Source organism: Myxine glutinosa, chromosome 14 (genome assembly GCF_964187855.1).
Source record: "Myxine glutinosa chromosome 14, kmMyxGlut1.1, whole genome shotgun sequence".
Taxonomy (NCBI): Eukaryota; Metazoa; Chordata; class Myxini; order Myxiniformes; family Myxinidae; genus Myxine; species Myxine glutinosa.
In genome coordinates, this window is record NC_136274.1 from 11052482 (window position 1) to 11076383 (window position 23902).

The following is a 23902-nucleotide window of genomic DNA, read 5'->3' on the forward strand; positions in this document are numbered from 1 at the left end:
GACATTCTCCCGTGTAACTTGGAGATGAATGCTTACCTTCACCAAGGAAATTTATGTGACCATTTGCCTGGATCACACTGCAACATATTGTTGCGAATATGGAATTTGGCCTCCATATCCGCTTGTAAATATTCCCCTATTTTCTCCAATACTCCCCAACTTTCCCCAATCCCCCATTCCCTAGTCCCATTGCATGTAAATAACAATCAGTAGAGCCGACCTTCCCCTTATTCCCCCATTAAATGTCGTGCCCAGGTCCACCGCACCACACGTAGACAACTTTCGGACATCTTCCTAGTTATTCTTATTCTATGTCAGTTAAGGCCTCGTCTCCATTAATTATGACTCTTCGTTGCACCAGAATGTGATTATATGGCATCAGTAGTGAGTTTAGGACCTTTCCCATACCTCCTTCCATCTTCTTCCCCAACAATTACAACAACAACAGAGGAGATGGCGGCGGAGCGGGGGAGGATGCGTCCTCACACCGGCTCGATTAGCTCCAGACCATGCGCTCCACGGGGTTACCACGAAGGGGCTCCTTGTCAGCTCCTCGTCAAGGGCGGAGCCTGGTAAACCCCCCGCACGCACCCAATGAGAAGCAACGTGCCGATTCCACGAGGCGGAGCTAACGAGCCGAGGGCGTGTCACTCCCCGCCGGATATACGCGGCCACGCGCCGGATGTGACGAGAGATGCGCACCCAGCTTGGAGAAGGAAAGCCACCTGCGAGCGCTGAGTCAGATGCGCCCCTAGCTGGAGAAAGAACGTTGCCTACGACCGCTGAGAGGAAGAGAACCCGCCTGTGAAAGAACGTTACCACCTCGAGCGCTGTGCAACCTTCCGCATCTTTGGACCGGACCGGACCGTACTGTACCCTGCCCCGAGCCCAGGAGGACCTGGAGCCATCGATCCTGCCTTTCCTAGCCATCAAACCCCCGTGTGAGTCAGCCGTTGTCCCGTGTGTCTGTCGTCTGTCCGGGGTTAATATAAGAGTGTGTCTAAGTGCCTGTCTTCCTGTAATATACCTCTAGCCCCTGTAATCTAACCTTTTCCGTACGAATATACTTGAGAATCGAAACATTGGTGTCGTATTGTGTTATTGTAATCCAGCCGGGTGTCTTCTTTTTCTTATTGAGCCAGCGTGGCGCGGCTTCGTCAACGTCGAGTATAATCGGTAACTTGTGCAGACGTGGTCATACCAAAACCGCTCGGTAAACTAACATCTAAGCCACGTCTGTAACAATTGTTGTCGAGGAGTGAGATTCGGACCCGGGACTAAATTAGTTAGGCCCAAATTTTGGGAGGGAAAATCGATTCGGAGCGCGTACTGCGCTCGACAAAATCGATCCGGAGCGCGGTCCCGCGGTTACTGCGCTCGACGAAATTATAACAGCAAAATTTGGATTTGTGTTACGAAACTCGAATTTTGAAAGTCGCGCTATGGCGGATCAAGACGGCTGGGGTCCGGTAGGGGAGAGTGAAGCAGGGTCGGTCCAGGACCAAATTGAGACACGTGAGGAGAGCGAAACAGCGGGGGTAGCAGACGCGCGAAATGGCGCCTCGCACATAGCTACGGTGGCCGCACCCGCTGCACAAGTGGGAGGGATGGCCCAGATGCAGGTCCTCATGGAGCAATTTATGGCGCAAATGCAGGCGTCCCTCAAACTGCAGAGTAACCAATTGGGGGTAATGGGGAACCGGATGGAGGCTCAGAGTGAGCAAATGGGGGTAATGAGGGACGAAGCGAGGGCTCAGAGTGAGCAATTGGGGGTAATGAGGGACGAAGCGAGGGGTACCAGTGAGGGGTTAGACAATAATTTTGAGGAGTTAGACAAGAAATTTGGGAAGATAGACAATAATTTTGAGGGGTTAGACAACGGGATAAAAGAAGTGAAAAATGGGTTAATGGGGGTAGAAAATAGAATGGCTGCCCAGGAGAATCAGATAGAGGGAGTGAAAAATGGGTTAGAGGGGTTAGAAAACAGTATGGAAGGCAAATTGAGGGACATGAGGGACCAAGCGGAAAGGGAAGTTAAACAAATGGAGCAGCAGATAGAGGGGGTCAGAATGGGGGTAGAAACCAAACTGGATGCTCACAGGGAGGAAATGGAGCAGATGAGGGTGGCATCTGGGCAGGAGATGCAAGTGATGGGAGAGGAGATCAGAAGAGGAGTGAGTGAGGAGGTCGGAGGAGTGCGCGAGGAGGTGAGGCACTGTAAGGAGCGCATGGAGAAAGAGGTGAGAAAGGGGACTGTAAAATTGCAAGGTGGTATAGAGGAGTTGACGCTGGGAGTAGAACAACTGACAGTGGGACAAAAGGAGTTGGGGGACCAGGTAAAGAAGAACACAGCGGTAATAGAGGGTTTAAAATCGACACAGAAGGAGATGAAAAAGGACGTAGGGGTAATTAAAAAAGAGTGTCAGACGGTACATGAGGACCTGACGAGGAAAATGGACAAGGTGGTAGAGGTAATGGAGGTTAAAGAGCGGGAGGTGCGGGAGCACATAGAAAAAAATAAAGTGGAGTTAGAGGAAGAACTTAAAGGGGCGCACGAAGAGATGAAGGGGATGAAGCAAAAATTAGAAGAAGTGGAAGAAGGGGTGAGCGAAATTAAGAAGCGACGGAGAGAGGATAAGAAAGAGATAAAGGAGGAAGTAAAAGAATTGGTCCAAAGTCTGTGTTCGGATCGTGATGATGTGCTCATTAACCGGATGAGGGATTCGCAGGTGATGGAGGAGAAGCGAAGAGAAAGAGGACCCGGTGTAAGTGGTGACCAATATGGTCGTGCGTATGATGCGCCAGGTGATTTAATAAGCTTGGGGGTCGAGATAGACCCGGATGTTCGTGAGAGGCCAAGAGTGAGGTGTATGGCTGGTCCGGAGGGTATGGAACGAGAGGTGCAAGGTGTGGGTGAGCAAGGTTGTGGTGGTGGTGGTATGGAATGGGTAGCGGGTTGCGGAGGTGTGACCCATGCATCAACACCAACAGGGGTAGTTGTTGGAGGGACCGGGGAGGCACGAGAGCCCCTTGGGGGTAGTGTACTGTGGGGGCCCGGCCGGTTCGGCCCCGCGCTGACCCCGCAAGGGGCGACGCACGGGGTCCGGCAGGCGGGCAACGACTCACATATGAGGTGGTCCCACAAGGTCCCACTCGCGCCGTATGACGGCAAGAGTGATCTACGCGCGTACCTGGCGCAGTTCGACTGTGTGTGTAAGGGCAACGGTTGGGGTGAGGACGAAGGTGGAGTACACCTGGTGGCCGCATTGCGCGGCGCGGCGGCGGAGGTGCTGACGGCATTACCAGCGGGTGCTCTCACCCTGCCAGCCCTCCGCGACGCCCTAATTAATCGATTTGGAATAGAACAGCAGAGCGAGCTTGTTAAAGCTCAGCTCGCGCTGCGAAAGCGCAAGCCCCAGGAAGCCATCGGGGAACTTGCCCACGACATTCGCCGCGCAGTGGGGATCGCACATGCTAGCATGGCAGCGGATTCCCGGGAAAGCCTGGCGCTGGACCATTTTATCCAGGCCCTCCCGGATATTGAGCTCCGGCAACAGCTCGCCATGTGGCGCCCGCAGACTCTGAGCCAGGCGGCTGACGCTGCGGCCCGTTGGGAAGCAGCGAGGCCCCTGGCCCGGGCGGGCGAGCGTCTCGCAATGGCGGTCCGCCAGATGGGACCCCCGATGGAGGGCGGACCCCTTAGGGGGCCCGCCCCCGACGTGGGTCCTGACCTGGCGGGCATGGTCCGGAGGCTGGTGGACCAGCGCCTGGCAGGACCTGGACCATGGCAGGCGGCCCCGGAGGTGGCCCGCGGTGGACCACGAGCGGGTAATCCAATTCGGACCTACAGGGGGGGGAATTTGGAATTCCGGAGGCAAGCACCTTACCAGGTGAGGTGCTATACCTGCAACCGCCTGGGTCACCTGGCGCGGCACTGTCGAAACGCGCGCCGGGATGATCCCCGGCAGTTGAGGTCCTCAACTCCGCCCAGGGGGGAGCGGGTTAGCCGACCCCAGACACCCCCCCGCCAGACCCCGGGAAACTAGAAGGTGTCGGGCACGTAGGGCGGTGTTCGGCAGCAGAGGATGGAGGAGAGCCCTCATTGACGCGACAGGTCATTTATTGTGGCCAAATTGGAACCGGTAGCCTGACAATTAGATGCAAAATTGCCGGCGTGGGGGTAGACGCCGTAGTGGACACAGGAGCTAGCGCCACGATCATCAGCCCTGTGGTCCTTGATTCGAGCGCAGGTGGCTGGGATAAGATCCAGCGCCTGCAAAATTATAGTTTGCAGCTTGCTACCGGGGTAACGGCCCCGATCATAGGGCGTGGTTCTGTGACCCTCAAGTTAGGGTCGGTAAGGAGGGAGATAGATGTTTGGGTGGCGGAGGTGTGCGACCCATGTTTAATAGGGTTGGACCTGTTGACTGCCAGCGGTTGTAAAATCGACTTGTGCCGGGGGATCCTGCAGGTGGGAGTAGAAGAGCTGCCGTTAGGGGGAGTGAGCACGGCCGAGAGAGCGGAGCTGGAGGCTTCCGAGGCCGTGACCATCCCCCCAAGGGCCGAGGCGATAGTGCCGGCCCGATGGGCAGCTCGCCCAACATGGCAGGAGTCCTGCGGCCTGGTCGAACCGGTGGCAGCGCAGTCCATACCGGGTTTAATCGTGGGCCGCACCCTTGTAAAAACGGACGGACCGGTAGTGGCCGTCCGAGTAATAAATATGAGTACAGAACCACGCACTATAGTAAGGGGCACGAGGGTAGCTGGCTGCACCCCCGTTGAGGAAGTCGCGACAGTGAGGGCCGAGAACGTCCAGCCGAGCCGACCCCGGGGGGAGCCTTCAATAACAAGTAGGAATTGGCCCGATCCCATTTGCGAGATGGTAAATCGTAGCAGCGTAGAGTTGGGAGGTACCCAGAGGGAGGCCTTACACAAACTGGTTGGGTCCCATTTGGACCTCTTCTCCCTGTCCACCGAGGATATTGGACGTACGGGCCTGGTGAAACATCAGATCCACACCGGTGAGGCCCGGCCTATTCGTCAGGCCGCCCGACGGCTCCCTTGGAGCAAGAGGGCGGAAGCTGACGAGCAGGTTGCAAAAATGCTCGACGCAGGTGTGATCGAGCCCTCGGGAAGTCCTTGGATGTCACCTGTTGTGCTGGTCAAAAAGAAGGATGGGACCACGCGGTTCTGCGTGGACTATCGCCAGCTAAACAACGTGACACTCAAGGACTCATATCCCCTGCCAAGGATTGATGACACCCTCGATGCTGTTGCGGGCTCAAATTGGTTCACAACTTTGGACCTCAAGAGTGGGTATTGGCAGGTGGAGATGGATAGGGCAGGGAAGGAGAAAACGGCATTTTCCACAGGTAAGGGACTGTATCAGTTTACTGTGATGCCGTTTGGTTTGTGTAACGCCCCCGCCACCTTTGAGAGATTGATGGAGCATGTACTAGGCGGCATGCCATGGCAATCATGCCTGGTGTACCTGGATGACGTCCTGGTACATGCCCAAACGTTCCCCCAGGCACTAGCTAATTTGGACCAGGTGTTCGGGTGCCTCAGACAGGCAGGGTTGAAGCTGAACCCGAGTAAGTGCACTTTGTTTGCAAGAGAGGTGGCCTATCTAGGTCACGTGATTGGCCGCGAGGGGGTAAAAACAGACCCAGACAAAATTAAAGCGGTAGAGGAGTGGCCCGCACCACGTACCATCAAAGAGGTGCGGGGATTTTTGGGACTCTGCTCCTACTACCGGCGCTTTGTGGCGAAATTTGCGGAGTTGGCCCGTCCCCTCCACCGGCTTACGGAGAAGGGGACGCGATTTAATTGGACACGGGAGTGCCACGAGGCCTTCCAAAAATTGAAGGGGTGTCTAACATCCGCACCCCTTCTAGCTTACCCCACTGGTGACGGGACATTTACCCTGGACACGGATGCGAGCCAGGAAGGATTGGGCGCAGTTTTGTCTCAGACACAGGAGGGCGTGGAGAGAGTGATTGGTTATTATAGTCGGGCCTTAAGTAGGCCCGAGAGAAATTATTGCGTCACTCGCAAAGAGTTATTGGCTATGCTGGCTGCCATGAACCATTTCCACCCGTACTTGTACGGGCGGAAATTTTTGGTTAGAACTGACCATTCCTCCTTGCAATGGCTCCTTCGGTTCAAGGAACCGGAGGGCCAAATTGCAAGGTGGTTGGAAAAGTTGCAGCAGTACGATTTTGATGTGGCCCATAGGGCCGGGAAGGCCCATGGTAATGCGGACGCACTCTCTCGGCGTCCTTGTCTGGGGGAAAACTGTAAATTTTGTGCGAGACACGAGGAGAGGGAGCAATTGGGCGATTCCGCCCCGATTCTCGTCGTCCGGGCAACCCGGGTGAGAGGGCCAATTTTGCCACTAACCGCGGACGAGGAATTTGGAGAGTTGGCTTGGAGCACGGCCCAGCAGGAGGATCCTGTTCTGGGGCCGGTGTTCCAATGGGTCAAATTGGGGCAAAGACCAAAGGGGGAAGAGGTCACCCCCCTCGGGGCACAAACAAAGGCATATTGGGCTCAGTGGCAGACCCTGGAATTGAAAGGCAACATCTTGTATCGCAAGTGGGTGGAGGTTCCCTCTGATCGAACTTCCTGGCTGGTGATAGTCCCTGACAAATTCAAGAACGTCATATTGCAACAGGTGCATGGTACCCGCTCCGGCGGCCATTTGGGCAGGACAAAGACAATATCTCGGGTCCGCCGGAGGTTCTATTGGGTGAATATGGGGCGCGACATACAGGACTGGTGTCGGAGATGCGACGCCTGTTCTGCCAAAAAGGGACCAGCACGGAGGATGAGGGCCCCCCTTCAATTACATCAGGTGGGGGCCCCCCTTGAGCGGGTGGCTATGGATATTCTAGGACCGCTGCCCCGCACCCGCCAAGGTAATAAGTATATCCTCGTTGTAATGGACTATTTCACCAAATGGCCGGAGGCCTACGCCCTCCCCAACCAAGAAGCAGGGGTGGTAGCGCAGGCCTTCGTGGAAGGATTTGTGTGCCGGCATGGGATTCCACAGGAGTTGCACACCGACCAGGGACGAAATTTTGAGAGCAAATTGCTAAAAGATGTGTGCAGTCTCCTGTCAATTCGGAAAACCAGAACAACGCCTTTAAGACCTCAATCTGACGGGATGGTGGAAAGATTCAATCGAACTCTAATCCAACAACTGGCACTGTTCACCACCACCCGTCAGGATGACTGGGACGAACATCTCCCTTACTTGCTCATGGCCTACCGAACCAGCCAGCACGGGGCCACCGCATGCAGTCCAGCGTTGCTTATGTATGGGCGGGAGTTACGGGCTCCCGCCGACTTGCTATGCGGTCCCGTGCCAGACACAGTGGTTAACCCGCCGAGGGAGGGGTACGCACGTCACCTAGAGGAAGGCATGGAGCTAGTCCATGCCTTCGCCCGCCGCCAACTCCATCTGGCGGGGGAAAAGATGAAGCGCAGGTACGACGACCGGAGCCAGGGGAGTCAATACGCTCCGGGGATGAAGATTTGGTTCTTTAATCCCCGGAGGCGGAAGGGAAGGTGCCCAAAACTCACCTCCCCCTGGCAAGGCCCAGGAGTCGTCCTGTCGCAAATCTGTGACGTGGTCTTTAAGATCAAAATGGGGCCACGAGCCCTCCCTCGGATCGTCCACGCCGACCGGATAAGACCTTACACCGGCGAGCAGGCGCCCCCGTGGATTGCCTCGGCTTTAGATGCCGAGGCGGGACCCAGTACCTCTGAATAAGGGGGGCTTATTAGTGCCAGAGGACTGGGGGATTGAGGAGCGATAGGCCCGGTGGGAGAGGGTGGCATCCCTGCCACCCTTCCCATGGTGGGGCAAAGGAGCAATAGTTTATGGGGTGTATGGCAGTGAAAACTAGCCCGGGTGGGTTAGGATATTGTGTGTAGGGATCTAGAAGATGACATTAGGTAACGTTAAGATTAGTTAGTGACTGATACCTGTAGTGGGGACGCAGGTAGATTAGTATGGATGATAATGACGTGGGAGCGCAATAGTTTAAAGGGACGACTGGGAAGCGCAAGTTTCAGAAGGGAGTAGTTAGCTGAGATGATGCCGTGTTTGTGAGAATTGAACAGGTGTGATTGCACAGGTGTGCAACTGGACAGGTGTGTGGAGCAGTGTATGAGTAGTGAGTGTGTGGATCAGCGCGAATGCGCTTGGGGAGAGAAGGGTGCAGGTGGCACCAGGTGTGAGAGCACAGGTGTGCAGGTACAGGTGCGTGGAGAGAGTTGGAGTGAGTGGTACGGAGTGGTGTGCATGGTGCGAAGGTGTGGATGGGGGAAGAGTGGACCCCTTTCACGAGCACCCGGGGCGGGTAGTGTAAGTGTTAGGTAGAGGGTGCAGGTAAATTGTGGTTGGATATTGGCATTTGTGGTGCGGTTGCAGAATGGTGTTGTGAATGGGTGCATTAGTGTTGTGGAAATGGCTGGGCGTGTAGCCTGTTAGTGTGTGTAGTTGGTTGGGCACTCCACCACTGTGAGGATGTCGGCCAGGTGAGGCCGCAGGTGGGCTCTGGGAGCCGGTAGTTGTGAGTGGGTGCCTGAGGATCCCGGGTGTGGATCGGGCAGCCCAGTGCCAGAGAGGGCACGGAGTGGGGAGAGAGCCAGAGGGCCTTCCCCTGGTAGTTAGGTTAGGGTAAGGAGCAGGTAAGCTCGGAGGCAACTGCAGTGGTGGAGGTGTGCAGGTGGGTAGACCCACTGGGAGAGGTACACGTCGCAGCCCAGAAATTGTACGAGGGCACCGGGAGATGAATCGGGGGAGTGAGACCCCAAATTGAAGAGCACCACAGTTTGGCCAATGGGAATTGGTTTTTAGAACCCATAGTGTAAGAGGGCCAATGGTTTGGCCGGAGAAAGACCCCGGGTAGTGTAAAGTTGTTAAAGTCATTTAGGAGATAGTTAGGATTGATGAACCTGTCGCACCATACGCAGCCACTTACCTGTGGTGATGATGATGACTCCACACCTGTGTTTTCTTTGTTTTGTGCAGGAAATGAGATTGCTGTGAGGATTTGTGAGACGCATCACGACGTGGATGAGACATTGGGGTGATTCCATCTCTCCCTCCCTAGGAGGGACTGATGATGAATTGGTAATGGCAAATTTTGATGTTGAGTTGAAAATGGCAAATTTTGATGAGAGTTGAAAATGGCAAATTTGATTGGTTAGGAGGGAGAGAAGACGAATTTGGTTTATGGGAGGAACGGGGAAGACAGTAGGGACGTTTGTTGATTTGTAAAGTAGATGTTTATGGGTAGTGTTGTGTTTTGTGGATACAGTAAGGGGTAAGGGAGGGGCAATGTAGGTTACCTGGTGGGGGGGGGGGGCGTACGATAGGAACGTACCTGTCTCACCTGGTTCCCATGTGCCCCCAGTGTGCATCACCTTACATTGCGTGCACTTTTGCGCCCTTACCACCTTACTCACTTGTTTCTTCTTTTGTCTCCCACCTCCGAGGATCTGGCTTTGGGGTAGAGAGAGAGGAGAGAGAGGTGCTGGCTGCGCAGTTGTGGGCCTGCACTTTCGCTGTTTGCTGCCGGGATCGATACACCATATGGACCGCAATGTTTGTGGCCACCCACAATGGACCGCAGTTCGTTTGCGGCCAAGCACCACCCGGGGATGGACCTATGGGTCAACGTGGCACCTATGCCATAAAGGTGAACCACTGTTAATTAACACCACTGAAGGCCACACGAAGAGCAAGAGACACCTGCAGGGTTAGGGGTTGTCGCATTTATTTTTAATCATTGAACAATGGTGACTGCACCGATTGGTGGTGGGGTGGTGCTTTTGATGCTGGGAAAGGGTGCTCTGCACGTTATTAAAGGCCGTCGGCCACAGAGCACTCGTGGGTTGGTGTATCGATGTTGGCAAGCGCGCTCTCTCTCTATGCATAACATCTGCATGTGTTCCTCCAAAAACAGGTCCTGGATCGTAGTGTAAATAGCAGCGTAGTCTTGTAAATAATGCTCCCTACCGGCTGTATGTTTAGTTTGAGAATTCTTTCCGGATTCGGTTATCCTGTGGGTGTGTTTCTGTGAGGAGAAGGGTGCAACGTCGCAGGGGGACATATTTACTCATTTGTGAATATCTGTAAAACTGTCGCACTCAGGGTAGAGTTAATAGTAGAGGGAACTACATTGCGTGCCACACTAAAGTAGGTAAAAATTTATCGGGTCGGGACACCCCGAGGGTAGAGAAGGGTGCAATGTTGCGAATATGGAATTTGGCCTCCATATCCGCTTGTAAATATTCCCCTATTTTCTCCAATACTCCCCAACTTTCCCCAATCCCCCATTCCCTAGTCCCATTGCATGTAAATAACAATCAGTAGAGCCGACCTTCCCCTTATTCCCCCATTAAATGTCGTGCCCAGGTCCACCGCACCACACGTAGACAACTTTCGGACATCTTCCTAGTTATTCTTATTCTATGTCAGTTAAGGCCTCGTCTCCATTAATTATGACTCTTCGTTGCACCAGAATGTGATTATATGGCATCAGTAGTGAGTTTAGGACCTTTCCCATACCTCCTTCCATCTTCTTCCCCAACAATTACAACAACAACAGAGGAGATGGCGGCGGAGCGGGGGAGGATGCGTCCTCACACCGGCTCGATTAGCTCCAGACCATGCGCTCCACGGGGTTACCACGAAGGGGCTCCTTGTCAGCTCCTCGTCAAGGGCGGAGCCTGGTAAACCCCCCGCACGCACCCAATGAGAAGCAACGTGCCGATTCCACGAGGCGGAGCTAACGAGCCGAGGGCGTGTCACTCCCCGCCGGATATACGCGGCCACGCGCCGGATGTGACGAGAGATGCGCACCCAGCTTGGAGAAGGAAAGCCACCTGCGAGCGCTGAGTCAGATGCGCCCCTAGCTGGAGAAAGAACGTTGCCTACGACCGCTGAGAGGAAGAGAACCCGCCTGTGAAAGAACGTTACCACCTCGAGCGCTGTGCAACCTTCCGCATCTTTGGACCGGACCGGACCGTACTGTACCCTGCCCCGAGCCCAGGAGGACCTGGAGCCATCGATCCTGCCTTTCCTAGCCATCAAACCCCCGTGTGAGTCAGCCGTTGTCCCGTGTGTCTGTCGTCTGTCCGGGGTTAATATAAGAGTGTGTCTAAGTGCCTGTCTTCCTGTAATATACCTCTAGCCCCTGTAATCTAACCTTTTCCGTACGAATATACTTGAGAATCGAAACATTGGTGTCGTATTGTGTTATTGTAATCCAGCCGGGTGTCTTCTTTTTCTTATTGAGCCAGCGTGGCGCGGCTTCGTCAACGTCGAGTATAATCGGTAACTTGTGCAGACGTGGTCATACCAAAACCGCTCGGTAAACTAACATCTAAGCCACGTCTGTAACAATATGAAAGAAAGGCGATCACTTACTCTTGTTCGAAGACTTCGAACATTCACCACATCAGAAGTTGCAGGACAACGACATTTTACCTGCAACCTCTGTGAAATGCGGGGACATATGTTATTACTTCACCAACGTCCGGGGAACCAGCATGGAGCTGCAAAAACGGCTGTGCCCTTGTCACAACAGCTGTGCACGATTCTGCTGGTTGCTCCTGGTAAGGACCATGAATGACCTGAACACCATGGTCCCAACATCAGTGTGGATGCATCCGGCATCCCTGTTCCACATCTTGCTGGCCAATCAACGTCACACCAATACTTGCTGCCCACTCACAATGAGGGAGGAGGCAAGTCGACTACAACTGGGTGAAGGCCTTGTTCAAGGAATCATTATGGTTCACAGCAAAAAAGTGGCAAGAATGCTACATGGAGAGAAGGGTCAGTCTATGACTCCGCAGCGTTACCACAACAGCGAAATCCTACACGAAGTAGTGCAGGAGCTATGAAGACATTAGGAGAAAATGTTTCATACCTGGATTCAAACACAAGTGATCAGCCCTTCCTTTCAAACAAAGTCAACATTTGTGTGGAGGCAAACGTTTTTTGCCAGATGGTGCAGATGCTTTACAAAACTTGAAAATGAAGTGAAATTGTTGTATCTTGGTGATGGTGAAGTGTTGTTTTGAAAATATATTTGTGATGCAAATGCAATAGATTGAACAATATGGAAGGAGTCAATGACCAACGAAATGTTTTGTGATTCTTGCAGGATGACGGTGTATGCCTAAGGGAATTTGATTACCAAAGTGATTGATTATTTACTTATACTTGTAATGATGTTTACTAGTAGTGATTGATTGTTTACTTATATTGATGTTTAGATTAATGGTTAATATAAACAAAAACAAAAAGATGAGGGAATTGTGGAAGTGTAACTCAGTGTAACGTATTGATTGGCCCTGGTAACTCATTGATTAAATCTGGTAACGAAGCAGAATGTGCATGAACATGATAATCTCTTGAAACACCTGGTCAAGGCCCCAGGCTAGAGCACCCTCCTACTGTGTAAATGGAAATCACAGCAGGAGGGGAGCGAGTTGATGCCAGGACTTGGTGCAATGCATGACCTCGGGGCATCAGCGGAGAAAGGATTAACGTTTCAGCGGACAGAGGATTAAGTCCAGTTTGTCCATATAAACTAGAGCAAACGTGGAGTCGACAGTACTTGCTACGAGAAGCGCTGACCGAACGGGAGTGTCGGAGGAACATCGGATGAACGAGAAGGACCAGCGAAAAGAGTTAACCTGATCCATTATATTATGCGGTATCATTTTGGTAATTGGAATGAAGTAAATACAGTTAATAAACCAGACCTTTTGTAAACTTGTGTCCGGTCATTGGAGTCCTGTGAGTCATACACAAAATTCTTCTACAGTGCGAAGGAGTGAATGGGGGAAGGATGGACCCCTTCACGAATACCCAGGGAGGGTAGTTTAAAAGTAGGTAGAGGGAGTAGGTAAATTGGTTGGATATTGACATCTGTGGTGCAGGTAGGGGAAAGTAGTGTTTTGGGTTGTGTGCATGATTAAAGTGGAATGGCTGGGCGTGTGAGCCTGTTAGTGAGTATGGTTATTGAGGACATCGCCACTGGTAGTCTGTCGGTCAGGTGAGGCCGCAGGTAGGCTCTGGGAGCCAGGTAGAGTTGTGCAGAGTTCAGTGGGGCCCGAGGATCCAGAGGAAGGACCCGGGTTGCCCGATGCCAAGGTGGGCATAGAGGGGGGTAAGTGCCAGGGAGGGCCTTCCCCAGGTTAGGGTAGTGAGGAGCTAGGCAAGCTCGGGTGGCGACGTTCAGTGGCGGAGGTGCGCAGGTAAGTAGGACCTGCTGGGAGAGCCACACGACCCAGCCCGGAAATTGTGCGAGGGCACAGTATAGAAAAATCGGGGGGAGTGAGACCCCAAATTGGTGAGCACCACAGGGATGGTCAATGGGAATTGGTTTTTAGAACCACATAGGGTAATGATGGCCAATGGATTGGCAGGGCATGACCCCGGGTAGAGTAAAGTGTTAATGTCATTTAGAAGAATAGTTAGGAGGAAAATCTCTTCGCGCCATCCGCATCCACTCACCAGGGTGATAGGACTCCACACCAGGTTTTGCAAATGTTTGGAGTGTAAGATGCATCTTGACGTGGGTGAGACATTGTGTTTATTCCATCCCTTCCTTCTTGGGAGGGATTGGTAACTAATTAGGCATTAGGGGAGATATGGGAGACAAGACGGGTAGAGACGAATTGGTAAATTTGTAAATTGTGTAAATACGGGGAAGGGCAAGGGTAGTGTAGGCTGACATGTGGGGTGACGTACGAGTAGGGACGAGCTTTCTCAGCTCGCTCTCCCGCGCCCTTCATGGCGCATTGCCTTGTGATTACGTGTACCCTTGCGCCCTTGCACCCCGCTAATCTCTGCTTTGTCTTCCTTCCCCACTCATGGACCATGGTCTTTTGTCCGAGGGGAGTGTGCAGGTGCCCTGAATTGTGCGGCCGCACTCTTGCTGCCTGCACCTTGCTGCCTGCATGCCTGCCTGCACCGTTACACCCTATGGACCACACGTTCTGTGGCCTGGCACTTATGGACCACACGTTCTGTGGCCTGGCACTTATGGACCACATGTTCTGTGGCCTGGCACCTCTGCTGGGACCGGCCATTGTTGCCAGCGGTATCTGGCTTGCGGACCACTGTTTTAAGTGGCATCAATGCCCAGCAGTCGGACCAGCTGAGTTGGCCCTGCTGGCCATAAATAAAAAAGCGGACGCCGTTTGTGCCCTTTTTATTAAATTAACATCAAGCAAGAAGATCAAGCTAAGATACATCGGCCCAGCAGAGAAGCCCAGAAGACATCAATCATTTAAAAATGTTTGTTTTGTGCATTTTTGGTGCTTTTGTGCATTTTTTTGGTGCTGGTGTTTTATGGTGCATTTTGGTACATATGGGTGTATGGTGTATCGGTGCAGTGCATTGCCAATGGCATTTTCCTCTTATCAAAATCTCTATTCTTTTTCCCACAAAAGACAGGTCCTGGGTTGCAGTGTAAATAATCGAATAGTAGTGTCTTGTAAATAATGCTCCCACCGGCTTTATGTGTAGTTTGAGAACCATTCCGTAATTTGGTTAATTGTGGGCGTGAGTCAGTTAGGTAGGATGCAACGCAGCAGGGGGGACATATCTAGTGTTAAAACTGTCGCACTCAGGGTAGTAGGTTAAATGTAGAGGGAAACTACACCTAAGTGTCACACTAATTGTGAAAAGATAGTTCTATTGTTTCGGCTCAGAACGCGCCTAGGAAAAGGGGGGGTGCAGTGTTGCGGTTTTGAGAACCCACACTTGTAAATATGACATTATTAAAGGGTTAAAGGTTGCACCCCTAGTTAGGCCACAAGCAACACGGAGGTCACCATAGGACTTCAGTTATTTCATTAGTATGTGTATAGATAAGGCTATGTTTCCAATAGTTGAATCTGCGTTGTGTCAATGAAATAAGAAACAGGCCCCATTCTAGTCAGGTTCACGATGTCAATAAATTATATTTCGTTCAAAATCATGGTAGATTAGCAAACCTATACATTTTTGGAAAGGTTATAGCATAAGGAAACTAAAAATCAATGTTTACATTTGGAGAGATACCTGTATGGCGGCCATTTTGGATTTTCAAAATGGCCACTGTAAAATACATATTTTGTTCTATTTCTGCCTCTAATTACCCTAAAAACTTTTTAAAATATACTAAACCTATATTTTCAGGGACAAGGAATCCAATGAAAGTATCAAATTAGTGCTATGGGGAATGGTAAGACACGAATCAAAGGTTTTGAATTGCAAAATACTGTCTTTATATTCGCGATAAGTTGCATAATCAAATACATGTTATCATTTTGTACAGGCAGTTAATAACATCAAAATGTGTCACAATAATTCATATCACCAAACATACACAGGCAGTCAGCAAAATCATATTTACACATGCAGTCGGTATAACTTCACATCTACACAGGCAGTCAATGACAAAATATACACAGGCAGTCAATGGCATCAAACATACACGATTACAGAATATGCCATTTAGAGTTCGTCATCACTGTCCTGTGTGTCGTATCCGACAATATAGTCCGCATCGCTTTCACAGTCCGTTCCACACAAGCAAAGGGCGGTCAAATTGATTGGCAAATCGAATTGGTCGAATGGTCGATCGAATCGAATTCGATGAATCGAATCGAATCGAATCGATCGAATTGGTCGAATGGTTGATCGAAGCGATTGGTCGAATGGTCGAATGGTCGAATTGGTCGAATGGAATTGGTCGATTGGTCGAATTGGTCGAATTGGTCGAATCGAATTGGTCGGAATTGGCAAATGTAAACATTGATTTTCAGATTTTCCATGTAATAACGTTTCCAAAAATGTATAGGTTTGCTAATCTACCATGATTTTGAACGAAAAAACATAGTGAACCTGACTATTCCATTCATTTTGCCAGCCTCCCTCTCCAAGCGACGCCATTAAGCGTGCCCTCCTGTCTGTACCCCACGGCCCTCCCAATTTGGTACGCTCCTCGGCCAGCAGCAGCAGCCTTAGCTGCCCGTAAGTTCACTCAACGCCGCCATAAGCCACGAGGTGAGGCTCGGAAAAAGGGGGCGGAGCGCCAGAACGAATGTGTGGCCACGTCACCCAGCCATCAAAGGGGGGCCGGTAAGCAAGCACCAGCCAACCAGGGCTGAAGTGACATCGCCGACAGGCGTGGCTTTTGGGCTCGCGGAGCGATCGCTGCTTGGGATATAAAAGCGCGAACGCAAAGCCCTTTCACAGGACTTATACGGCAGCGCTCGTGAAAGAGGACTTATGGGAGAGAGCGCATTGAGAAGGACTTATATGGCAGCGCTCGTGAAAGAGGACTTATGGGAGAGAGCGCATTGAGAAGGACTTGTTGGAGGCGCGCTTGTTAAAGAGGACTGGTTGGAAATGCGCATTGAGAAGGACTTATGAGAAGCATTGGTGTTGAAAGAGCTTGTTGGAAGTGCGCTTGTGAAAGGACTCTTGTTGGAACCTTGTGCTAAAGCAGGACATTGGAGAGAGGGGGCGTTTGGCACGAGTGTGCACTTATTACATACGCCGCTAGGACACCAGCCTTCCCCCCCGTTATATAATTGTCCGTTCGCGTTCCACTACACGCGTAGCTGCCTGCCGGGTTTCGTCGTCCGTTGGACCGGAGCCTGGACCGGAGCCGGGCTGGAGCCTGGATGCGCTGGTGACCATCAACCACCTACAATCCCCGTGTGAGTGTGTATGTGAGACGGGCCCGTTTGTCCAGGGGTATTAAGAAGAAGACTGTTTAAGGCTGCCCTGTGTGCCTCTTCTTCCTCTTCCTATCCTGTACATTTCTTTTGTTTCCTCTTCTTTCTTGTAAATTGTTAATAAATTGCTTTGTTCTTCCTATTTTCTGGGTTTCCTCTCCATCCGATCGCATCCGTCTTTTCTCTCATTGGGTAAACGTGGCACGATCGGAACCGCCATAATCGGGTCTAGTCATTGTTAACGGCCCGAATCGTGGCTCGCTTCGCTCGGCGTGTCCACTAACGCCGTGGTTCGGGCGGGAGTTATTTCCCTGCTTCGCGGTCGGTGTTCGTAATTAGGTATTTGGACTAAGTTGACCAATAACCCTACCTAATACCGACCGGAAGGAGCGTATAACTTCCAGGACTCGCGTCGGCCAGATAAAAGGACAAGGGGATTAACACCCCCCCCCCCCCCTTGATAAGGGGAGAGCCGACTAACAATTGGTGTCAGGAGTGGGATTCAAACCCACGCCTCCAAGGGAAACTGCGATATATATATATATATATATATATATATATATATATATATACTGAAACGCAAAAGAAACTTACCACCTTTGAAACCTTTAAATATCAACAATAACACTGCGTGTAGTAAATGTGTAAACTTATTTGTGGACAATAGTGTCCTCACTGTCAGACAAAATGGTCACGGATGGTCACTTGAACCTTCAATGGTCACTTCATAGCACAGCTGTTGAACAGCCGTTTTGACTGTCAGTGATTAGCCAAGGGGTAGGGGATGATTTTAATGAGCTGCACGTGATGTCTTGATATTGGCTTTAAAAAGGCCAGTGCAAAATGGGCATTTCAATCAACATGCCACGATTGTCAAGGGATCAACGGCAGCGTGCCCTGGGCATGCTGCAAGGCGGACTGAGCTACCGTACAAACCAACAATTGCTAATTGAAACAATGGCATTTTATTGATGACATTTCAAGTTTTTGACCAAGATACACCATCTCATCAGTTTGTTCTACAGTACAGAACAGCACAGGGTGCAATGTCAGTCCCCTTTCAATAGCGTTTGTGGCAGGTAGCTCAGTCCGCCTTGCAGCATGCCCAGGGCACGCTGCCGTTGATCCCTTGACAATCGTGGCATGTTGATTGAAATGCCCATTTTGCACTGGCCTTTTTAAAGCCAATATCAAGACATCACGTGCAGCTCATTAAAATCATCTCGTACCCCTTGGCTAATCACTGACAGTCAAAACGGCTGTTCAACAGCTGTGCTATGAAGTGACCATTGAAGGTTCAAGTGACCATCCGTGACCGTTTTGTCTGACAGTGAGGACACTATTGTCCACAAATAAGTTCACACATTTACTACACGCAGTGTTATTGTTGATATTTAAAGGTTTCAAAGGTGGTAAGTTTCTTTTGCGTTTCAGTATATATATTGTTGCGAATATGGAATTTGGCCTCCATATCCGCTTGTAAATATTCCCCTATTTCCCCAATACTCCCCAACTATCCCCAATCCCCCATTCCCTAGTCCCATTGCCGGTAAATAACACTCTGTAGAACCGACCTTCCCCTTTTTCCCCCATTAAATGTCGTGCCCAGGTCCACCGCATCACACGTAGACAACTTTCGGACATCTTGCTAGTTATTCTTAGTCTATGTCAGTTAAGGACTCGTTTCCATTAATTATGACTCTTCGTTGCACCAGAATGTGATTATATGGCACCAGTAGTGAGTTTAGGACCTTTCCCATACCTCCTTCCATCTTCTTCCCCAAACAACAACAACAACAACAACTACAGCTACAACAACAACTACAACCACGGCGCGCGGGGGGGAGTGTGCGTCCTCCCACCAGCTCGGTTAGCCGCCATGACCATGCGCTCCACGGGGTTACCACGAAGGGGCTGGCTGTCAGCTCCTCGTCAAGGGCGGAGCCTGGTAAACCCCCCGCACGCACCCAATGAGAAGCAACGTGCCGATTCCACGAGGCGGAGCTAACGAGCCGAGGGCGTGTCACTCCCCGCCGGATATACGAAGCGACTCACCGGATGTGAGGTCAGATGCGCCCCCAGCTTGAAGAAGAGCAAGTCACTACCTCGAGCGCTGTGAGACCTCCCGCATCTCTGGACCGGACCGAGTCGATTCTGTCCCTGAGCCCAGGTGCACCTGGAGCCATCGATCCTGCCTTTCCTAGCCATCAATCCCCGTGTGAGTCAGCCTTTTGTCCCGTTTATCTGTCGTCTGTTGGGGTTAATATAAGATTGTGTCTAAGTGCTTGTCTTTCTATGCTGTACCTCTCGTCCCTGTAATCTGACCTTCCGAACGAATATAATCTCCTCCGGAGGTCTTGAGAACCGTATCCATGGTGTCGTGTCATTTTAATCCCAGCCGTGTGTCTTTTCCTTCATTGACCTAGCGTAGCGCGATTAGTCAACGTTCGGGTATAATCGGGTAACTTGTGCAGACGTGGTCATACCAAACCGCTCGGTAAATAACATCTAAGCCACGTCAGTAACAATTGGTGTCAGGAGTGGGATTCGGACCCGGGACTAAATTTATTAGGCCCAAATTTGTAGTAGAGTCGATTCGGAGCGCGTTTCCCGCGCGAAATTATAACGGCGAAATTTGAATTTGTTATACGGAAATAAAAACCCGAATTTTGAAAGTCGCGCTATGGCAGACCAAGACAGCTGGGGTCCGGTAGTGGAGAGTGAGGCAGGGTCGATCCAGGACCAAATTGAGGGACAAGAGGAGAGCGAAGCAGTGAGGGTAGCAGATTCGCAAAATAGCGTCGTCACGCACGAGGTAACGGGCGCGCGAAATGGCGCCTCGCACATAGCTACGGCGGCCGCACCCGCTGCACAAGTGGGAGGGATGGCCCAAATGCAGGCCCTCATGGAGCAATTTATGGCGCAAATGCAGGCGTCCCTCAACCTGCAGAAGGACGATATGAGGGCTAATAGTGAGCAAATGAGGGCTGATAGTGAGCGATTGGGTGAGCGATTGGAGGGCCAAATGGGGGTAATGGGGAACCGGATGGATGCTCAGAGTGAGCAATTGGGGGTAATGAGGGACGAAGCGAGGGGTACCAGTGAGGGGTTAGACAATAATTTTAAGGGATTAGACAAGAAATTTGGGAAGTTAGACAATAATTTTGAGGAGTTAGACAAGAAATTTGGGAAGTTAGACAATAATTTTGAGGAGTTAGACAAGAAATTTGGGAGGTTAGACAATAATTTTGAGGGGTTAGACAACGGGATAAAAGAGGTGAGAAATGGGTTAACGGGGGTAGAAAACAGAATGGCCGCTCAAGAGAATCAAATGGAAGGGATGCAAAAAGGGTTAGAGGGGTTAGAAAACACCATGGAAGGCAAATTGAGGGACATGAGGGACCAAGCGGAAAGGGAAGTTAGCCAAATGGGGCAGCAGATAGAGGGGGTCAGAATGGGGGTAGAAACCAAACTGGATGCTCACAGGGAGGAAATGGAGCAGATGAGGGTGGCATCTGGGCAGGAGATGCAAGTGATGGGAGAGGAGATCAGAAGAGGTGTGAGTGAGGAGGTCGGAGGAGTGCGCGAGGAGGTGAGGCACTGTAAGGAGCGCATGGAGAAGGAGGTGAGAAAGGGGACTGTAAAATTGCAAAGTGGTATAGAGGAGTTGACGCTGGGAGTAGAACAACTGACAGTGGGACAAAAGGAGTTGGGGGACCAGGTAAAGAAGAACACAGCGGTAATAGAGGGTTTAAAATCGACACAGAAGGAGATGAAAAAGGACGTAGGGGTAATTAAAAAAGAGTGTCAGACGGTACATGAGGACCTGACGAGGAAAATGGACAAGGTGGTAGAGGTGATGGAGGTTAAAGAGCGGGAGGTGCGGGAGCACATAGAAAAAAATAAAGTGGAGTTAGAGGAAGAACTTAAAGGGGCGCACGAAGAGATGAAGGAGATGAAGCAAAAATTAGAAGAAGTGGAAGAAGGGGTGAGCGAAATTAAGAAGCGACGGAGAGAGGATAAGAAAGAGATAAAGGAGGAAGTAAAAGAATTGGTCCAAAGTCTGTGTTCGGATCGTGATGATGTGCTCATTAACCGGATGAGGGATTCGCAGGTGATGGAGGAGAAGCGAAGAGAAAGAGGACCCGGTGTAAGTGGTGACCAATATGGTCGTGCGTATGATGCGCCAGGTGATTTAATAAGCTTGGGGGTCGAGATAGACCCGGATGTTCGTGAGAGGCCACGAGTGAGGTGTATGGCTGGTCCGGAGGGTATGGAACGAGAGGTGCGAGGTGTGGGTGAGCAAGGTTGTGGTGGTATGGAATGGGTAGCGGGTTGCGGAGGTGTGACCCATGCATCGACACCAACAGGGGTAGTTGTTGGAGGGACCGGGGAGGCACGAGAGCCCCTTGGGGGTAATGTACTGTGGGGGCCCGGCCGGTTCGGCCCCGCGCTGACCCCGCAAGGGGCGACGCACGGGGTCCGGCAGGCGGGCAACGACTCGCAAACGAGATGGTCCCACAAGGTCCCACTCGCGCCGTATGACGGCAAGAGTGATCTACGCGCGTACCTGGCGCAGTTCGACTGTGTGTGTAAGGGCAACGGTTGGGGTGAGGACGAAGGTGGAGTACACCTGGTGGCCGCATTGCGCGGCGCGGCGGCGGAGGTGCTGACGGCATTACCAGCGGGTGCTCTCACCCTGCCAGCCCTCCGCGACGCCCTAATTAATCGATTCGGCATAGAACAGCAGAGCGAGCTTGTTAAAGCTCAGCTCGCGCTGCGAAAGCGCAAGCCCCAGGAAGCCATCGGGGAACTTGCCCACGACATTCGCCGCGCAGTGGGGATCGCACATGCTAGCATGGCAGCGGATTCCCGGGAAAGCCTGGCGCTGGACCATTTTATCCAGGCCCTCCCGGACATTGAGCTCCGGCAACAGCTCGCCATGTGGCGCCCGCAGACTCTGAGCCAGGCGGCTGACGCTGCGGCCCGTTGGGAAGCAGCGAGGCCCCTGGCCCGGGGGGGCGAGCGTCTCGCAATGGCGGTCCGGCAGGTGGGACCCCCGATGGAGGGCGGACCCCTTAGGGGGCCCGCCCACGACGTGGGTCCTGACCTGGCGGGCATGGTCCGGAGGCTGGTGGACCAGCGCCTGGCAGGACCTGGACCATGGCAGGCGGCCCCGGAGGTGGCCCGCGGTGGACCACGAGCGGGTAATCCAATTCGGACCTACAGGGGGGGGAATTTGGAATTCCGGAGGCAAGCACCTTATCAGGTGAGGTGCTATACCTGCAACCGCCTGGGTCACCTGGCGCGGCACTGTCGAAACGCGCGCCGGGATGATCCCCGGCAGTTGAGGTCCTCAACTCCGCCCAGGGGGGAGCGGGTTAGCCGACCCCAGACACCCCCCCGCCAGACCCCGGGAAACTAGAAGGTGTCGGGCACGTAGGGCGGTGTTCGGCAGCAGAGGATGGAGGAGAGCCCTCATTGACGCGACAGGTCATTTATTGTGGCCAAATTGGAACCGGTAGCCTGACAATTAGATGCAAAATTGCCGGCGTGGGGGTAGACGCCGTAGTGGACACAGGAGCTAGCGCCACGATCATCAGCCCTGTGGTCCTTGATTCGAGCGCAGGTGGCTGGGATAAGATCCAGCGCCTGCAAAATTATAGTTTGCAGCTTGCTACCGGGGTAACGGCCCCGATCATAGGGCGTGGTTCTGTGACCCTCAAGTTAGGGTCGGTAAGGAGGGAGATAGATGTTTGGGTGGCGGAGGTGTGCGACCCATGTTTAATAGGGTTGGACCTGTTGACTGCCAGCGGTTGTAAAATCGACTTGTGCCGGGGGATCCTGCAGGTGGGAGTAGAAGAGCTGCCGTTAGGGGGAGTGAGCACGGCCGAGAGAGCGGAGCTGGAGGCTTCCGAGGCCGTGACCATCCCCCCAAGGGCCGAGGCGATAGTGCCGGCCCGGTGGGCAGCTCGCCCAACATGGCAGGAGTCCTGCGGCCTGGTCGAACCGGTGGCAGCGCAGTCCATACCGGGTTTAATCGTGGGCCGCACCCTTGTAAAAACGGACGGACCGGTAGTGGCCGTCCGAGTAATAAATATGAGTACAGAACCACGCACTATAGTAAGGGGCACGAGGGTAGCTGGCTGCACCCCAGTTGAGGAAGTCGCGACAGTGAGGGGCGAGAACGTCCAGCCGAGCCGACCCCGGGGGGAGCCTTCAATAACAAGTAGGAATTGGCCCGATCCCATTTGCGAGATGGTAAATCGTAGCAGCGTAGAGTTGGGAGGTACCCAGAGGGAGGCCTTACACAAACTGGTTGGGTCCCATTTGGACCTCTTCTCCCTGTCCACCGAGGATATTGGACGTACGGGCCTGGTGAAACATCAGATCCACACCGGTGAGGCCCGGCCTATTCGTCAGGCCGCCCGACGGCTCCCTTGGAGCAAGAGGGCGGAAGCTGACGAGCAGGTTGAAAAAATGCTCGACGCAGGTGTGATCGAGCCCTCGGGAAGTCCTTGGATGTCACCTGTTGTGCTGGTCAAAAAGAAGGATGGGACCACGCGGTTCTGCGTGGACTATCGCCAGCTAAACAACGTGACACTCAAGGACTCATATCCCCTGCCAAGGATTGATGACACCCTCGATGCCGTTGCGGGCTCAAATTGGTTCACAACTTTGGACCTCAAGAGTGGGTATTGGCAGGTGGAGATGGATAGGGCAGGGAAGGAGAAAACGGCATTTTCCACAGGTAAGGGACTGTATCAGTTTACTGTGATGCCGTTTGGTTTGTGTAACGCCCCCGCCACCTTTGAAAGATTGATGGAGCATGTACTAGGCGGCATGCCATGGCAGTCATGCCTGGTGTACCTGGATGATGTCCTGGTACATGCCCAAACGTTCCCCCAGGCAGTAGCTAATTTGGACCAGGTGTTCGGGTGCCTCAGACAGGCAGGGTTGAAGCTGAACCCGAGTAAGTGCACTTTGTTTGCAAGAGAGGTGGCCTATCTAGGTCACGTGATTGGCCGCGAGGGGGTAAAAACGGACCCAGACAAAATTAAAGCGGTAGAGGAGTGGCCCGCACCACGTACCATCAAAGAGGTGCGGGGATTTTTGGGACTCTGCTCCTACTACCGGC

The 23902-nt window shown here is 52.4% G+C and overlaps 1 protein-coding gene and 1 long non-coding RNA gene across 5 annotated transcripts in view; one reads left to right on the forward strand and one right to left on the reverse strand.

Moving 5' to 3' along the window:
* Positions 1-23902, reverse strand: part of TBC1D19 (TBC1 domain family member 19) — a 208673-nt gene that overhangs the window by 148578 nt on the left and 36193 nt on the right. The gene's annotated exons all lie outside the window — the stretch shown is intronic.
* On the forward strand, positions 1911-20101 carry LOC144888839 (uncharacterized). The gene is made up of 2 exons (XR_013621401.1): positions 1911-1955; positions 20042-20101. It is a non-coding gene; the product is annotated as an uncharacterized LOC144888839 (long non-coding RNA).